This window comes from Saimiri boliviensis, chromosome 4 (assembly GCF_048565385.1).
Source record: "Saimiri boliviensis isolate mSaiBol1 chromosome 4, mSaiBol1.pri, whole genome shotgun sequence".
In the NCBI taxonomy this organism is placed as follows: Eukaryota; Metazoa; Chordata; class Mammalia; order Primates; family Cebidae; genus Saimiri; species Saimiri boliviensis.
This window is the reverse complement of record NC_133452.1, coordinates 73596131-73611798: the sequence shown is the minus strand read 5'-3', so window position 1 is coordinate 73611798 and position 15668 is coordinate 73596131. Positions and strand designations below refer to the sequence as shown.

General features: G+C 34.2%; 1 long non-coding RNA gene across 1 annotated transcript in view; it reads right to left on the bottom strand.

The window, feature by feature from the left end:
• Positions 1 to 15668, bottom strand: part of LOC141584283 (uncharacterized) — a 162625-nt gene that overhangs the window by 50541 nt on the left and 96416 nt on the right. The gene's annotated exons all lie outside the window — the stretch shown is intronic.

The following is a 15668-nucleotide window of genomic DNA, read 5'->3' as shown; positions in this document are numbered from 1 at the left end:
ATTCTCATCTCTCACCTTATATATTAAAAAAAAAAGACTCAACATGGATCAAGGACTTAAATCTAAGAACTAAAAGTATAAAAATTCTAGAAGATAACATCAAAAACACTCTTCCAGACACTGACTTAGGCAAAGACTTCATGACCAAGAATCTGAAAGCAAATGCAACAGAAACAGAGATAAATAGGTGGGACTTAATTAAACAAAAGAGCTTCTATAAAACAAAAGGAATAGTCATCAGAATAAACAGACAACCCGCGGAGTGGGAGAAATTCTTCACAATCTATACATCCAATAAAAAACTAATATCCAGAATCTACAAGAAAATCAAAAAATTAGCAAGAAAAAACAACCCCATTCTAAAGTGGGCTAATGACATGAATAGACAATTCTCAAAAGAAGATTTACAAAGGGCCAACAAACATACCATAAAATGTTCAACATCACTAATAATCAGGAAAATGAAAATCAAAACCACAATACAATACCATCTTATTCCTGCAAGGATTAACTTTTTAAAAGTAACACTGAAACCTAGAGTGACCTCCCTAATCTTGTCAATTTTTGCAGAGTTTAAAGTTTCACTGAAGATAGTTGAATTTTAAAAGGTATATCTTTCTGAAAATCTGACTACAAAAATATAAATTCTATCAACATTTATTCTCAGGGAGAGCCTATGCCATAGATCATGTATAAGAAAAAGAACGAAAGGAAAGCTAAAGGTAGAGACACAGAGAGAGCAAGCAAGTCTTGGACTGCATTAAAGAAACAAGGTGAAGAAACATTTTGATGCATTAACCTATAGAGCCACCCATATGCCCATATGCAGCTACACCTTCAACTCTTATAGCTCAGAGTATATTAGCCCGAGTAGTCTATCACAGATTTTATTGCCAAGGTCATCTCTCTGAAGAATTTGATGGATCAAGAGCTGGGAGCCACATTTCCTTCTTTTAGAGGGCTAATTAGTATACTGTGTGTGTGTGTGTGTGTGTGTGTGTGTGTGTGTGTGTGTGTGTATCACATTTTATCTGTTCATCTGTCAATGGACCGTAGGTAAGTTGCATATCTTGGCTATTGTGAATACTGCATAATGAACATGAAAATGCAGATAGTTTTTCAACATATTGATTTTAGTTCTTTTAAATATATACCCAGTAGTGGGATTGCCAGATCATCTGGGTACTCTTCTATTCTTGTTTTCTTAAGGAAGCTCTATGCTGTTTATCATGATAGCCATACTAATTTATCTGCCTACCAACAAAGTACAAGAGTTTCCTTTTCCCCCTATCCTCACCAACACTTATTTTTTATTTTTTTGATAAAATTCACTATAGCAGATGTGAAGTGATATATCACTGTAGTTTTAATTTGCATTTCTCTAATGATTAGTAACGCTGAGATGCTGAGCAGTGTTTTTTATACCTGTTGGCCATTTGTATGTCCTCTTTTGAGAAATATCTCTTTAACTCTTTTGCCCATTTTTAAAATCAGATTATTTCTTGCTGTTTAATTGTTTAGCTTCCTTATATGCTTTGGATCTTAACCCTCTAAAAGCCATATCATTTACAAATATTTTCTCTCATTCTGTGAGTTGTTGCTTCAATTCTTTATCATTTACTTTGCTTTCCTCGATGTGTGTTTTTTGTCAATCTGTCATAAAGTAATTAACTATAAACATGTGGATTGATATTTGAACTTTCCATCTCATTGCACAGGTTGATACGCTTGTTTGTATGACAGTACCATGTTTACAATCACTTTATAATATGTTTTGAAATCAGATAGTGTGATGTCTTCAGCTTTGTCTTTTTGCTTATTTGTTTTGCAGGGAGGATTTTTTTTTTAATTGCTTTGACTTTTCAGGATGCTTTGTAGTCCCACACAAATTAAAACTTTTTTTCTATTTCTATAAAAAATGACATTGGAATTTTGCCAAGGATTACGTTCAATCTGTAAACCATTTGTGATAGTATGGACAAAATTTACCCCCAAATACATTTTGGGTATCTATTTAAAGAAACTGAAATCAATATGTTGAAGATATATGAATAATTAATTACAATATTAATCCTTAATGTCCATAAAATGAGGTATATTTTCATTTATTTCATTTTTGTTTCTTTAAACTTCTTTCATCAGTGTTTTATAGTTTTAAGTAAACAGGTCTTTTAACCAAAAGTTATTCCTATTTTGTTGTTGCAGTTGATATTTTAAATGGTATTGATTTCTTAATTTTCTTTTGGTATAACTCATTAATGGTATATAGAAATGCTACTGATACTTACATGTTGATTTTGTATCATGCAACTTTAGTGAATTTGTTTATCAATCCTAACAATTTTTTGATAAAGCCTTTAGAGTTTTCAGTATATAAGATGTCATCAGCAATGGATTAATCTGAAGGACATTATGCTAAGTAAAATAAGCCAGGCACAGAAAGACAAATAGTCCATGATATACATGGAATCAAAAAAATTGAACTCACAGAAGTAGAAAATAGAATGATAGTTGCCAGGGGCTAGGGGTATTGAGGAGGGAAGGACAGGGAGTTTTTGATCAAAGGGAACATTGTTTTACATACACAGGATGAATAGGTTTTGAAATCTATTGTACAGCATAGTGACTATAGTCAATAATATATGTATTGTATATTTCCAAATAAGAGAATAAATTTCAAATCTTACCACAAAAATTGTAGGAATATAAGGTGATAAATATGTTAGTTTGATTTCATAATTCCACATTGTAAACATATATTAAAATATCACACTTTATTCCATATGTATATAACTATGATTAATCAAAAATGTTATTAAAATATCAATGTACATTTTTAGATAAATTAATGTACAAAAAGTAAAACATCAGGAAACCATAGCATCTCCCCAGAATAGTCTGGAATGTACTTTGTCATTCATCAATTTTTCACCATAACAATACTCTTTAAAATAAAACAACTCAATACTCACCTTAAGATATCATAACCCAACATAAGTGTGCTTTCATAAAATATGGTGGAAACAGCCCAGAGTTTAGAGTCATATAAATCTGTGTTTAACTCATTTTTACAATTTCTGAGACATTTAAAAAGTCTGCCTATGCATATTCAAGAAAGTTACTTGGACTTTATTAGACTCATTCCTTCACTGTAAAATGGAAATGAGCTTCATGAGTTGATGCAAAATTGTAATTGAGATCATACTTCACAAAAATTGTACACTTCTTCCATTATGAAGGTCATTCAGGAAACAGACTGATGAAATTCATAAATGGGCATAGGCATCTGCACTCAGGGTTATTTTAGGGGGCTGTATATTGTGAAGTATTTGAAATATTGCATTACGGAAAACAGAATATAGGAGAAAGGATTACAAAATCAAAGATTACCATCTATATTGATTTGAACATTATCCCAGTAATCACAAGATCAATAAATTGATCTCGAGTTAGACTAGTTAGGTATTTTATGTTTCACATTACAAATGTCACCTTGTCTAATTATGGCTAGAAAAAGTCTTGAAGAGACTTTGGGATTTGATCAGTTTAAACTTCTTGAAAATAAATTTTCCACAGTCGCATTTTGCCATGGTAAAAATAGAAAGCAAAACACTTAATTCTTTCCTGCACATATGATGAAGTGATACTTTCCAGAAAGACACTTTAAATCAATTGAAAACACATAAATAAAAATGTTCATGGTAAAATTCAAAAGTATATATATGTTTAAAAATTACTGCAAAAATAAATCAGATCTTGTTGAAAGTGTTTTAAAACTTACCTAGTCACTGAAAGATCCCCCTTCATCTTACATGCTTTCTTCAGAAATAACTATCATTTGAGTTTTGCTCTTATTGCGTATGTATCTGTCTTAGTTTTCTACTGCTATAACATAATACCTGAGGCTGAGTAATTTATAAAGCGAAGAAGATTATTTGGCTCATGATTCTGGAGCATGGGAAGTGCAAAATCAAGTGGATACATCTGGTTGGCTTCCAGCAAGGGACTTCTGCTGCATCATAACATGGCAGAGAAGGAGAAGGGATCTCTGTCTGTGCAGAGATCCACCATGAGAGGCAGCCTTGCTCTATAACCACCTGCTCTCTAGAGAACTAATCCAGTCTTTTGAGGACTAACTCAGTCTCTGGAACGATATTAATGCATCTTAATAACCTAATCACTTCTTAAAGGCACCAACAATTTTTTTTTTTCATCATACTTTAGGTTCTGGAGTACATGTGCAGATCATGCAGGATTGTCGCATAGGTACATACATGGCAATGTGGTTTGCTGCATCCATCCCACTGTGACCTATATCTGGCATTTCTCCCCCATGTTATCCCTCTCCAACCTCCCCACCCCCTGTTTTCCATCCCCTAGCCCCCCAACAACCGACCCAGTGTGTGATGCTCCCCTCCCTGTGTCCATGTGTTCTCATTGTTCAACACCCACCTGTTAGTGAGAACATGTGATGTTTTTCTGTTCTTGTGTCAGTTTGCTGAGAATGATGGTTTCCAGATTCATCCATGTCCCTACAAAGGACATGAACTCATCGGTTTTTTATGGCTGCATAGTATTCCATGGTGCATATGTGCAACAATTTCCCTGTCCAGTCTATCACTGGTGGGCTTTTGGGTTGGTTCCAGGTCTTTGCTATTGCAAACAGTGCTGCTATCAACATTCGCGTACATGTGTCTTTACAATAGAATGATTTATAATCCTTTGGGTATATAACCAGTAATGGGATTGCTGGGTGAAATGGAATTTCTATTTCTAAATCCTTGAGGAATCACCACGCTCTTTTCCACAATGATTGAACTAATTTACACTCCCACCAACAGGGTAAAAGTGTTCCTGGTTCTCCACATCCTCGCTAGCATCTGTTGCCTACAGATGTTTTGATGATCGCCATTCCAACTGGTGTGAGATGATATCTCAATGTGATTTTGATTTGCATTTCTCTAATGACTAGTGACGCTGAGCATTTTCTCATGTTTGTTGGCCTCATATACATCTTCTTTTGAAGAGTCTCTGTTCATACCCTTAACCCAGGTTTGAATGGGGTTGTTGTTTTTTTGCTTTAAATTTGTTTTAGTTCTTTGTAGATTCTGAATATTAGCCCTTTATCAGAGGGTGGATTGCAAAAATGTTTACCCATTCTGTTTGTTGCTGGTTCACTCTAATGATTATTTCCTTTGCTGTACAGAAGCTCTGGAGTTTAATTAGATCCCAATTGTCTATTTTGGCTTTTGTTGCTTCATGACTAAAACACCAAAAGGCACCAACTTTTAATACTGCCACATTGAGGACCAAGCCCCAATATATGATTTGGAGGGGACAAACCATATGCAAGTTATAGCAGTATATATGAGAGGAATATTATTTATTGTTGAATAAAAACTATTCTGTTTCTTTTTGCAACTATTTCACTAATCATTATATTGCTGAGATTAAAAAAATAACTATGACATGACATTGTATGAAAAACTTCCAGCTTATTTACACATTTTACTATTTTTCACAATTACAGAGTAGTGATGAACATCTTGGCATACAAGTTAGTGTGTCCCTTTTGCACATACCAGACTTCTTCATCTATTTTCTGTCGCTTAAAACAGAATAGCTAAAATTTGACAATATGTAAAGATGGGAATTTACTTATTGTAATTATGGTTCCTGAGAAGTCCAAATTCCAGGAGCCACATTTGGTGACAGCTTTCTTGTTGGTGAGGACTCAGCAGAGTTCTGAGACAATATGGGGCATCACATGGTGAAGGGGCCAAGTGTGGTGGCGTGCTAGCTCAGAACTCTCTTACTCTTCTTAAAAAGCCACCAGTTCCCCTCCCCCAAAACTCAGTAATTCTTTAATGCATTAATCCAAATCCATGAATAGACTAATTCATCCATGAGGGCTCTGCCCTCACAATCCAATCACTGCTTAAAGGACCACCCTCAATACTACTATATTGGGAATTAAGTGTCAACATGAGTTTTGGAAGGGAAAGATAATTACATAGTTGCAAACTAACTATTGAACAACAAACAAGAAAAGGAATTTTGGGGTATTGTGTATGCCTATATTCAACTTTATGAAGACCTGCAAAAATCCCTTTCCAAACTGATTATTTCAATTTATACATTCATTCAAAATAGATTAACTCCATGTTATTCCATATTCTCCCCAATGATTGGTAATAGAAGACTTTATTTTCTGCGATTTTGATTTGCAGGAAGTTCTATATGTGTTATTTTATGCATATCAGTGGGGATACACACACACACACACACACACACACAGAGACATATATCATAAAATTTACCATTTCAGCCCGTTTTCTGGGTATAATTTAGTTGCATTAATTGTATTCAAACATTGTGCAACCATGATTACCATCCGTATTTGGAACCTTTCAGCTTTCCAAAGTAAAATTCTACAACCAATTAACAATAGCTCTCAATGGAGATATTCCTTCCAGCTATTGACAACCACCACTTTCCCTCCAGCTATTCACAACCACCATTTTACTTTATGCCTCTGTAAATCTGTCTACTCTATATACCTCATTTCAGTGTAATAATACAATACAATGATACTTGTTCTTTTGTATCTAGCCTTATTTCACGTAGCACAATATTTTCAAAGTTCATCACATAGTATCATATGTCAGGGTTTTATTTCTATTTTAAGATTGAATACAGTTGATTCCTGAACAACACAGATTTTAACTTCTCTTCTTCCTTCTCCTTCTTAATATTTTAAGCATACTTTATTATAAGCTTACAGTATATAATACACATTACATACAAAATATATGTTAAATTACTTTATGTTATTGGTAAGGCTTCTGGTCAACAGTAGGCTAGTAGTAGTTACATTTTGAGGTAGCAAAAAGTTATGCTTATATTTTCAACTGTGCTGAATAGGCCCTCTAAACCCTGTGTTGTTCAAGGGGCAATGGTGCATTCTATTACATGTATAGACCACATTTTGTGTATCATTTGTCAAACAATGAACATTTGGGTTGTTTCCATTTTGGGCAACGTTGCTATGAACATTGACATTAAATATCTGAGTCTCCAGTGGTACTTCTTCTTTTGGTTATATACACAGAAGTGGAATTCCCGGATCATAATAATTCTATGTTTAATTATTTTAGGATCTGCCATACTGTTTCTGACAGTGGATGTACCATTTTATACTTCCACCACCAATGCAGAAGGGTTCCAATTTATCCTCATCCTCATCAATACTTGCTATTTGGTTTTTGACTTACAACAGCCATTCTAATGTGGGCAAAGTGGTATCTTATTATGGTTTTGATTTGCATTTTTCTAATAGCGATGTTGAGCATAGTCTTATTGATCATCCACATATCTTCTTTGAAGAAATGTCTTTTCAAATTATTTGCTTTTTTTTTTTTTAGGTTTTGTTGTTGTTGAGGTAAGGTAAAGGTTGTTTTAATGTATTTTAATATATTTACTGGCTGAGATTGAAAGTCTTTCTATGTATTTATCAGACATTCAGGTGTTTTCTACCATGAGTTGTTTGCTTATACTTTTAGATCATTTTTCAATTGGATTTTTCATCTACTCATTTGTGCATTTCATATATTATAAACTCAAATTTGCAGGCCTTTTTTCAATCCATGGCTTATATAATTTTTCCTTATTACATTCTAATCCTACAGAAATTTTGAATAGTAATATAATCAAGTTATCAACATATTTTGTATAGTGTTTTAGATATCTGATATATAACAAATCCTGCCATAATCTAGTATCATATTGATGATTTCTTATATATTTCTAAAAAACTTACAACTTTCAAATTAAGTATCTAATTATTTACAATTTTTTACACAATTTATGAATATTTTCAATTATATTTATTTGCATATGAACAAAATATCTTTTTTCAAATCAGCATTTATTGCCAGCACCTTTTTGTAAATATGTTTATAGAATTTTGATTTTGTTTTGTATGCTGTTTTGTATACTAAATTACTAAATACATATGAGTCTATTCTTTATCTATTTAATTCCATTATTTAATTGTTAATCAATGTGCAACTATAAAACCAATAAAATGACTATTGTTTTTTGTTAAGTCTTGATACTTAACAGGGTAAATTAATAATTATTATTTTTTCAATATTGCTTTGATGTTTCATGGCCTTTTCTATTCCACATAGATTTTAGAGACTGCGTTTCAACTTCTTTTAAAGATCTTATTGAATTTTTGTTATTATTACATTGAACTTATAAATTATTTTGAGAGAGAACAGACATTTTCTATCATCAAATCATCCTAACTATAGACATATTACATCTCTATTTAGCTAGGTTTTCTTTTTTAATTTTTAGGCCTTTTTTTCTTTTTTAAGACTAAGTTTTATTGGGATATATGAAAAGTAGTATCATTAGGCTGTCATGAAATGAATGACTCCAATAAAAGATACAAGGAAAGGAGGTTAATTATATAGAAACAAATAAAATTAGAATTTTGCCTCCCAAAAGATATACAGTATTACAAAAATTATTTCTAGAGAGTCCAGGTACAGTGACTCCGCCTCTAATCTCAGCACTTTGGGAGGCCAAGGCGGGCAGATCACAAGGTCAAGTGATTGAGACCATTCTGGCCAACATGGTGAAACCCCCATCATCTCTACAAAAAAAAAAAAAAAATAGTTGGGTATGATGGTGTGAGCCTGTAGTCCTAGCTACTAAAAAGGTTGAAGTAGGAGAATCACTTGAACCCAGGAGGCAGAGGTAGGAGTGAGCCAAGATTGGGCCACTGCACTCCAGCCTGGGACAGTACAAGACTGTCTCAAAAAAAAAAAGAAAAAAATTATTTCTGGGTAATATGCTTGCTATTATGAATTTTGGCTTAAAAAATACTTTATATTTTAACCAGGTAGTAGTCCTAATTTAACAAATATAATTGCTAATTATGGATGTTTTGTCCTTTAAACTTTTTGAATTTTTTAATTACGTAGTAAAGTATTTAACTTTATTTACCTAAGAGTTTTTCTTTTTTAGTCATGTATTTTATCTATTTCTCTTGATATACTTTGCTATCTTAGGGAAATGTTAATAAAAGTGACATTAGCAAGAATTTTTGTATGTTACAAAATGAAATGAATTGTTTCTAATATTTCACTGAGTATGATATTGAATGAGCTATAGGTAACACAGAGACAGAGAGAGGGCAGGAAGAGAGATTTAATCACTGGAGTAAAATTGATCATCCAATTATTTTCCTTTGATGTAAAGATTTATACTAATGAATTTTCCATTGCTTACAAGTTAGCTTAGTTTTATTAAAATTTTTTGAAATATTCCAGAATTTTTTTGTAAATAAGTTTATAGAATTTTGAATTGTATCCAGATGATATTAGTCTGTAATTTTCCTTTTACAGCATGAGCTCTTGTGGTTTCAAAGTCATAATACACTCAGTAACTGAATTGCAAATTTATGATTTTATCTATTAGCTAGAGAGTTTGCAAAAGTTAACACTACTGTATTAGTTCGTTCTCACATTGCTATAGAGAACTACCTGAAACTGGGCAATTTATTTTAAAAGAGTTTTTTAATTGACTCCTGGGTCTTCAAGATGTATAGGAAGCATGGCTTGGGAGGCTTCAAGAAACTTACAATCATGGTTGAAGGCAAAGGGGAAGTGGGAACTTCCCATGTGGCTGGAGCAGGAGGAAGAGAGAAAATGAAGAGGAAGGTGCTACATACTTTCAAACATCTGGTGAGAACTCTCTCAGGAGGCGGCACTAGGTGGGTAGTGTAAACCATCAGAAATCATCCCCATGATCCAAACCTCCTATCAGGCCTCACCTCCAACACTGGGGATTACAATTCAACATGAAATTTGGTTGCAGTGGGAACAGAAGTGATATCCTCCTTCCACCCCAATTTCTCCCCCATTCTGCTGGGGGTTAAAAGGCCTTGTGTTTATCAGACACTGGTCTCCCTCCTGTGAGGATGCAGCCATGAGTTGAGGTGTGAACCTACAAGCCCAGGATCCCCGACCCAAGTCACTGCTACCAGCCTCAGAGAAAGGCATTCTGGTATGCAGGGAGGTAAAGGGTCCAGCGGCCCCCAGGAATCAAGGATAAGGTTGTTTTTCACCTCAGCTGTGATGGCAGGAGGAATCAGTTGCTGCCTCCTCCTTCACTACACAGAACAGATTCTCAGTCACTGTTCCTTCAGTCCAGGGGACAGGGACTCAGGAGCCCTGAACTGGTGTTTCCTGCCCACCCTGATCCCAAGTAAATGTGAATGGAGACAGGCATGAAAGCCTGTCCTCTTTGATTTCTTTGAACTTCATGCCTGGCCTCAGGATAGTCCTACCTAAGAAAGTCTTCCCCCTATTCCCCTCTAGAGTGGTCAGTGGTCAGCAAATCAGAAGATGACCCCACAGGAGTGTAAATGTGAGATACAATGTCTTGATTGTACTTGTTTGTGGTTTAACTTTGTATTTAAACAAACAAGGAAATAAACTTGAAAATTATTTGGCATCATAAAACTGAAAAAAAATAAATAAAATATTTATTACCAGGAAAAAAAAATGAGATTAGAGTGGGGCCACAGAGCCAAACCATAACAACTCCCATCTTTCTGGATGGAAGCTTGACTGAAAAAACAACTGTGTCTGGAATTTTGGTTGGGCAAATGTTTAACAACTCAGAAATATCATTGCCCATTTTTAAATCTTAAGTTAGTATTTTCAAATTAATCTTCCAAAAAACCAATCTCTTCAGCTAACCTTTCAAACAATGACACAAAGTTGTTTATTATGCTCACTTGTAATTTTTAGTTTTATTTTACATGTCTTATTTCCATTTTTATTCTTTAATTCTGACTTTTCTCTTTACTGATAATAAATCCAAATTGTTTATATTATTAGCCTTTTAAAGAATCAACTTTTAGATCTGATGTTATTGTCTATTTGATAATTATTTTCCATTATATTTATTTCTATTATTATCTTTATTCTTTTTGCTCTTCTAATTTTATGGTTACCCAAAGTTTGCTTTTCCTAACTGTTTGACACTTTTTGGTAAGGAAACCCAAATGCAAAAATGAAAGACTACATTATCTATCCTCATTATAAAACAAGATGAAACCTCCCACAGTTGGCAAATACACAACAAAGCATTTTTTTCCTCAAGTCATTGCCAATGCACAGAAACTCATTTGGAGTTTTTAACTTATGAGGTTAAATGTAGTGTGCATTTTCTCATTTGGAGTTTTGTGACATGTGAGATTAAATGTACTGGATAGTTTAATAACCAAGTCTCCATCACATTTTACAAATGTAATATAAAGTTTTTAAAAATTGTCTTTTTTAGTGTTTCATTTGTGCAGAAAGTGTAGCTCTGTATTTTTGCACATTCATAGAATTCATTAGTTATTGTAGTTATTCTCTATACCTACAAATTCAAAGCCTTTCTTGGCATATGGGATTGGAAGTTGGTATGATTTTTTAAAAGTCACTGAGGAAGTTTCATTTGAATATAGATAAAAATATGTAGTCAAGTTTCCAAATAACTGTACATACGTATTTTTAAAATAATGAAGGCATCATAAATGATTTATATTAAAAAATATGAGAAAACAACATTTTCGAACTCTATGTATGTTGGTGTTTTTTTAATAGAGGTATCAGCTGAAAGGCTTTGAAAAATCCCCTGATGGAAGAACAAAATAAAACAAATTCTTTGTTTATCTTTGTTTAACTCAATGTTTTCCAAATATATTTGCCTATGGAACAAATTTTCTTAAAGTATCTCAAAAATGTATCTGCTAAAACACAGATGCTGCATGGAGCATAGTGTAGAAAACACTGACTGAAATCACTGATCAAACTTCTTTCTTGCTCTCACTGCTTCTGTCATCTCTGAGATGACCAAATAAATAATGTCCTTCATTCCCACTGAATATTTGAATAAATTAAGAAATAAGATAAATGGGTATGCAAACTGAATCCAAGAATTAATCAGGCATATTATCAAATTACAATAATGCTGGAATAAGGCCGGTGTCCCTGACATACGAGTAGAACTTGTCCTGGAAAGAAATGGAGACCTGCTCTCTGTGAGCAGGTGGAATCCGAAAGATGATAGAAGGCCGACATTGAACCAAATACACCCAGTTATTCTTCCCAAATATAGCATTCAGATGAATCACTCCACCTGCCAGGAAGTAGATTGAACAAATGTCTGGGAAAGACTGTGTGTTATACAAATAAGGCTATTTAAGGAAGAAAATGTTAGGACTAGGGAAGAAGACCTTTATAATATTCTTGGCTTTTAATTTCCTTAACCCATTGGGTCTAATCATTACTCCTGTGTCAGTCATCCTGGAGTGTACTTGGGCCTCTCAAGAGAGGGAGCCCATGTTACATCATCCATGAGGCACTGCTTCTTTCTATCCTCCAAGATTTAATGTCGGATGGACACCTTGAATGTCACAATTATAAAAGCACAGGTGATAGACTAAATATCCTGATTTGATCATTACATGTTGTATGTTTGTATCAAAATATTACATGTACCCTATAAATATGTAAAAATATTTATTTTTAATTTTAAAAAAGATTTAAAACAGGCCTATGATCAGTCTTAGCAGGCTGTGAAGATCACAGTTTGCTGCCCACTTAGCGAAGCCCAAAGTCACACACAATAAAACCTCTCCATATGCTGAGTCTGCAAATCCACTGCCTCCTTTTTTCTTTGGTTTTCTGAGAAAATATACTGAATGCTGCAGGCTTTGAGAGATAAAATAAATACAATCTGTTTTACCCTTTCAATTACTGAACCACAAGAGAAAAGAAAAAGTACTATAGCATAAATGCTAAAATACCAACATTGTTGCTGATAAAGTCTAATCTGTGGACAGAGCTTCATATGAGATGGAAATGAGGCTTGTGCCTAAGCCCAGGAATGGACAATCTTATGCCTCCAGTCACAGCCAGGTTGGCCCTATGCAAGAGGCCAGCCCCTACAGAAGCGTGAGGGAAAGTGGAAAGAAGGACAGTGCCAAGCCTGTACTCACAGATTGTGCCTCCCAAAGTCACCACCTATGTTGTCATTCTTCCACAGGCCCCAGGGCCAGCATGAGTTGAAAGAATAATGTGCAATGTGTGTGACACTAATGTGACTTCTTTCTATTGGGAAAAAAAATTTCAGAAGAGTGAGAAATGCTTTTCTTCTAGGAGTTGCTGAAATTTAATGTCAGGATGATATTATCAGAAAAATGTCATTAAAAAAAATTCAGTTGTATGGCCCTGTCAGCCACTATGCTATTTATCCTTGACATATCTAGTAATTTTTATTGGTTAGTCATTCTGAGACAAGGTCCAAATGACATGTTCTTGATTATGACTATAATAATTTTTTTTTTTTTTTTGAGACGGAGTTTCGCTCTTGTTACCCAGGCTGGAGTGCAATGGCGCGATCTCGGCTCACCACAACCTCCGCCTCCTGGGTTCAGGCAATTCTCCTGCCTCAGCCTCCTGAGTAGCTGGGATTATAGGCACGCGCCACCATGCCCAGCTAATTTTTTGTATTTTTAGTAGAGACGGGGTTTCACCATGTTGACCAGGTTGGTCTCGATCTCTCGACCTTGTGATCCACCCGCCTCGGCCTCCCAAAGTGCTGGGATTACAGGCTTGAGCCACCGCGCCCAGCCTATAATAATATTTTTAAAGTTTTAATCCATTGTGTGTTAAGTATGGACCTTGGCAAAAAGGACACAATATGTGCTTTCTGAAAGACTAAAGACGTGGAAATCTCTAGGGTTTCTGCCACATTTTACTCTCCTGGGGATTCTCTGCTCTGCAACAGTTGGGTTTTGAAACTTAAAATACTGGCATTTAAGCCTAAATGCATCATTTGTTATGTGATATTAGGCATGTTATATATGCTCCCTGGGCCTTAGTTTCTCCAAATGTAAAAATGGCAATAATATCTCCTTTAGAGAGTCACTATGAGGATGCCAAGTTATAGCACACGTGGCATCTAATCCCAAAGAGGGTCTCAAAAATTGCATTTGTTTCATTTTTCTGCCATTATTAAACTTTAAGTAAGTATAAAACACAGCAACACACACCTGCCTCCCACTACTCTGAATCTGAGTTTACACTCTACATGACAAAGAACATTTATTTCATTTCACAATGTCCTAAAGCTCACACACAAAAACAGTAGTGTAAAGATATCTGATCCTGTGGTTTTATAACTTTCCTAGACTGGACAGTCCATGAAAAATCTCTGCTGACAGATGTACATAACTTTGGATATCCCTATCTCACAAATTGCCAAATAAACCAAATATTTTTCTGGGTTAGGTATACCTATGGGTAATTTACACACACACACAAACACACACACACAGAGAGAGAGAGAGACATATGTGTGTATATATAGGCTAACATCAACCAACATTTAAATGAAACCCGCAGGAAGTTAGCAAATAGTAACAAGAGTAAAATAATCCTTATTTCTTCTAAAAATCTGCCAGAAGCCTCAGGGCATAAATTTCAAAGAATCAAAGCTGTTTGTATTTAATAATATACTGAAGGTGATCATCTAGTTAAACCAAATGTGAACATGTAAAATTGGTGTCATTGATAAAGATGCATAAAAAGTGTCTTTAAAGGAATATATACTATGATACCTGAGAATTTTACCTATGTTCCTGTATCTTTACCATCTGATTTGTCTTGGCACTCTTTTTTCTCCCAATTATATAATTAAATTAAAAGATAATTTTCAAAATGTAGCTTATCTCCTATTAAATCTTCACATTCATTTTCTCCATCTAGTTATTTGCTTCTATACCCAGTGGTTTGTCCTTTCTTTACTTCCCTTTAAATTTTGCATCATGTCCTGTATTTTAACCTTACACAATCACTGTATCTTATTTGCCGTCAAGGATCTAAGATTTTATTTTGCAAACTCTCTCACTTCTGTCATAGTAAAAGGTAGGACTCTGGCCACAGACATGATCAGGGCTTGAGCTCCAACTGTGCTCACAACCTCTGCAGTCTTCAATTTCCTATCCTTAAACTAGGAACCACAAGACCTATAGGGATTGTTGTAGGATTTAACAAGATAATAAATAAAAAGTTATTTTTATGGTATCTGATACACAGTAAGTGGTTAATCAATGTTAGCCTATATATACACACATATGTCTGTGTGTGTGTATGCATATATATATATATATATATATATATATATATATATGGCAGAATAGTTGAAATATGAAATGCGATTAAGATGGCATCAAGAGAAACAGTATATCTTGATGATTAAGTTGTGACTCTGGAACCAGACTGCCAAGGCCGAATCCCATATCTGCTCTTTGGCTAGCTGGGTGACTTTGTACAAGTAAGTTGATTTCTCAGTGTATCCATTGCCTGATCTATATAAAGGCGTGTTTATAGTGACCAACTCATAGGTTTGTTATGAGAATCCAATTTAGAAAAATACTTTGCACGCAGTAGCATTTAAAAAGCATTTTCAAATGATTCCTTTCTTGAAAAGAAAAATGCGTATATTTGTTATATACAATTGAAGACAGTTTTCACTTACACTTTCTAATTCAGAATTACATATAAAATTCAGCAAATAACACATTGCTAAACTTG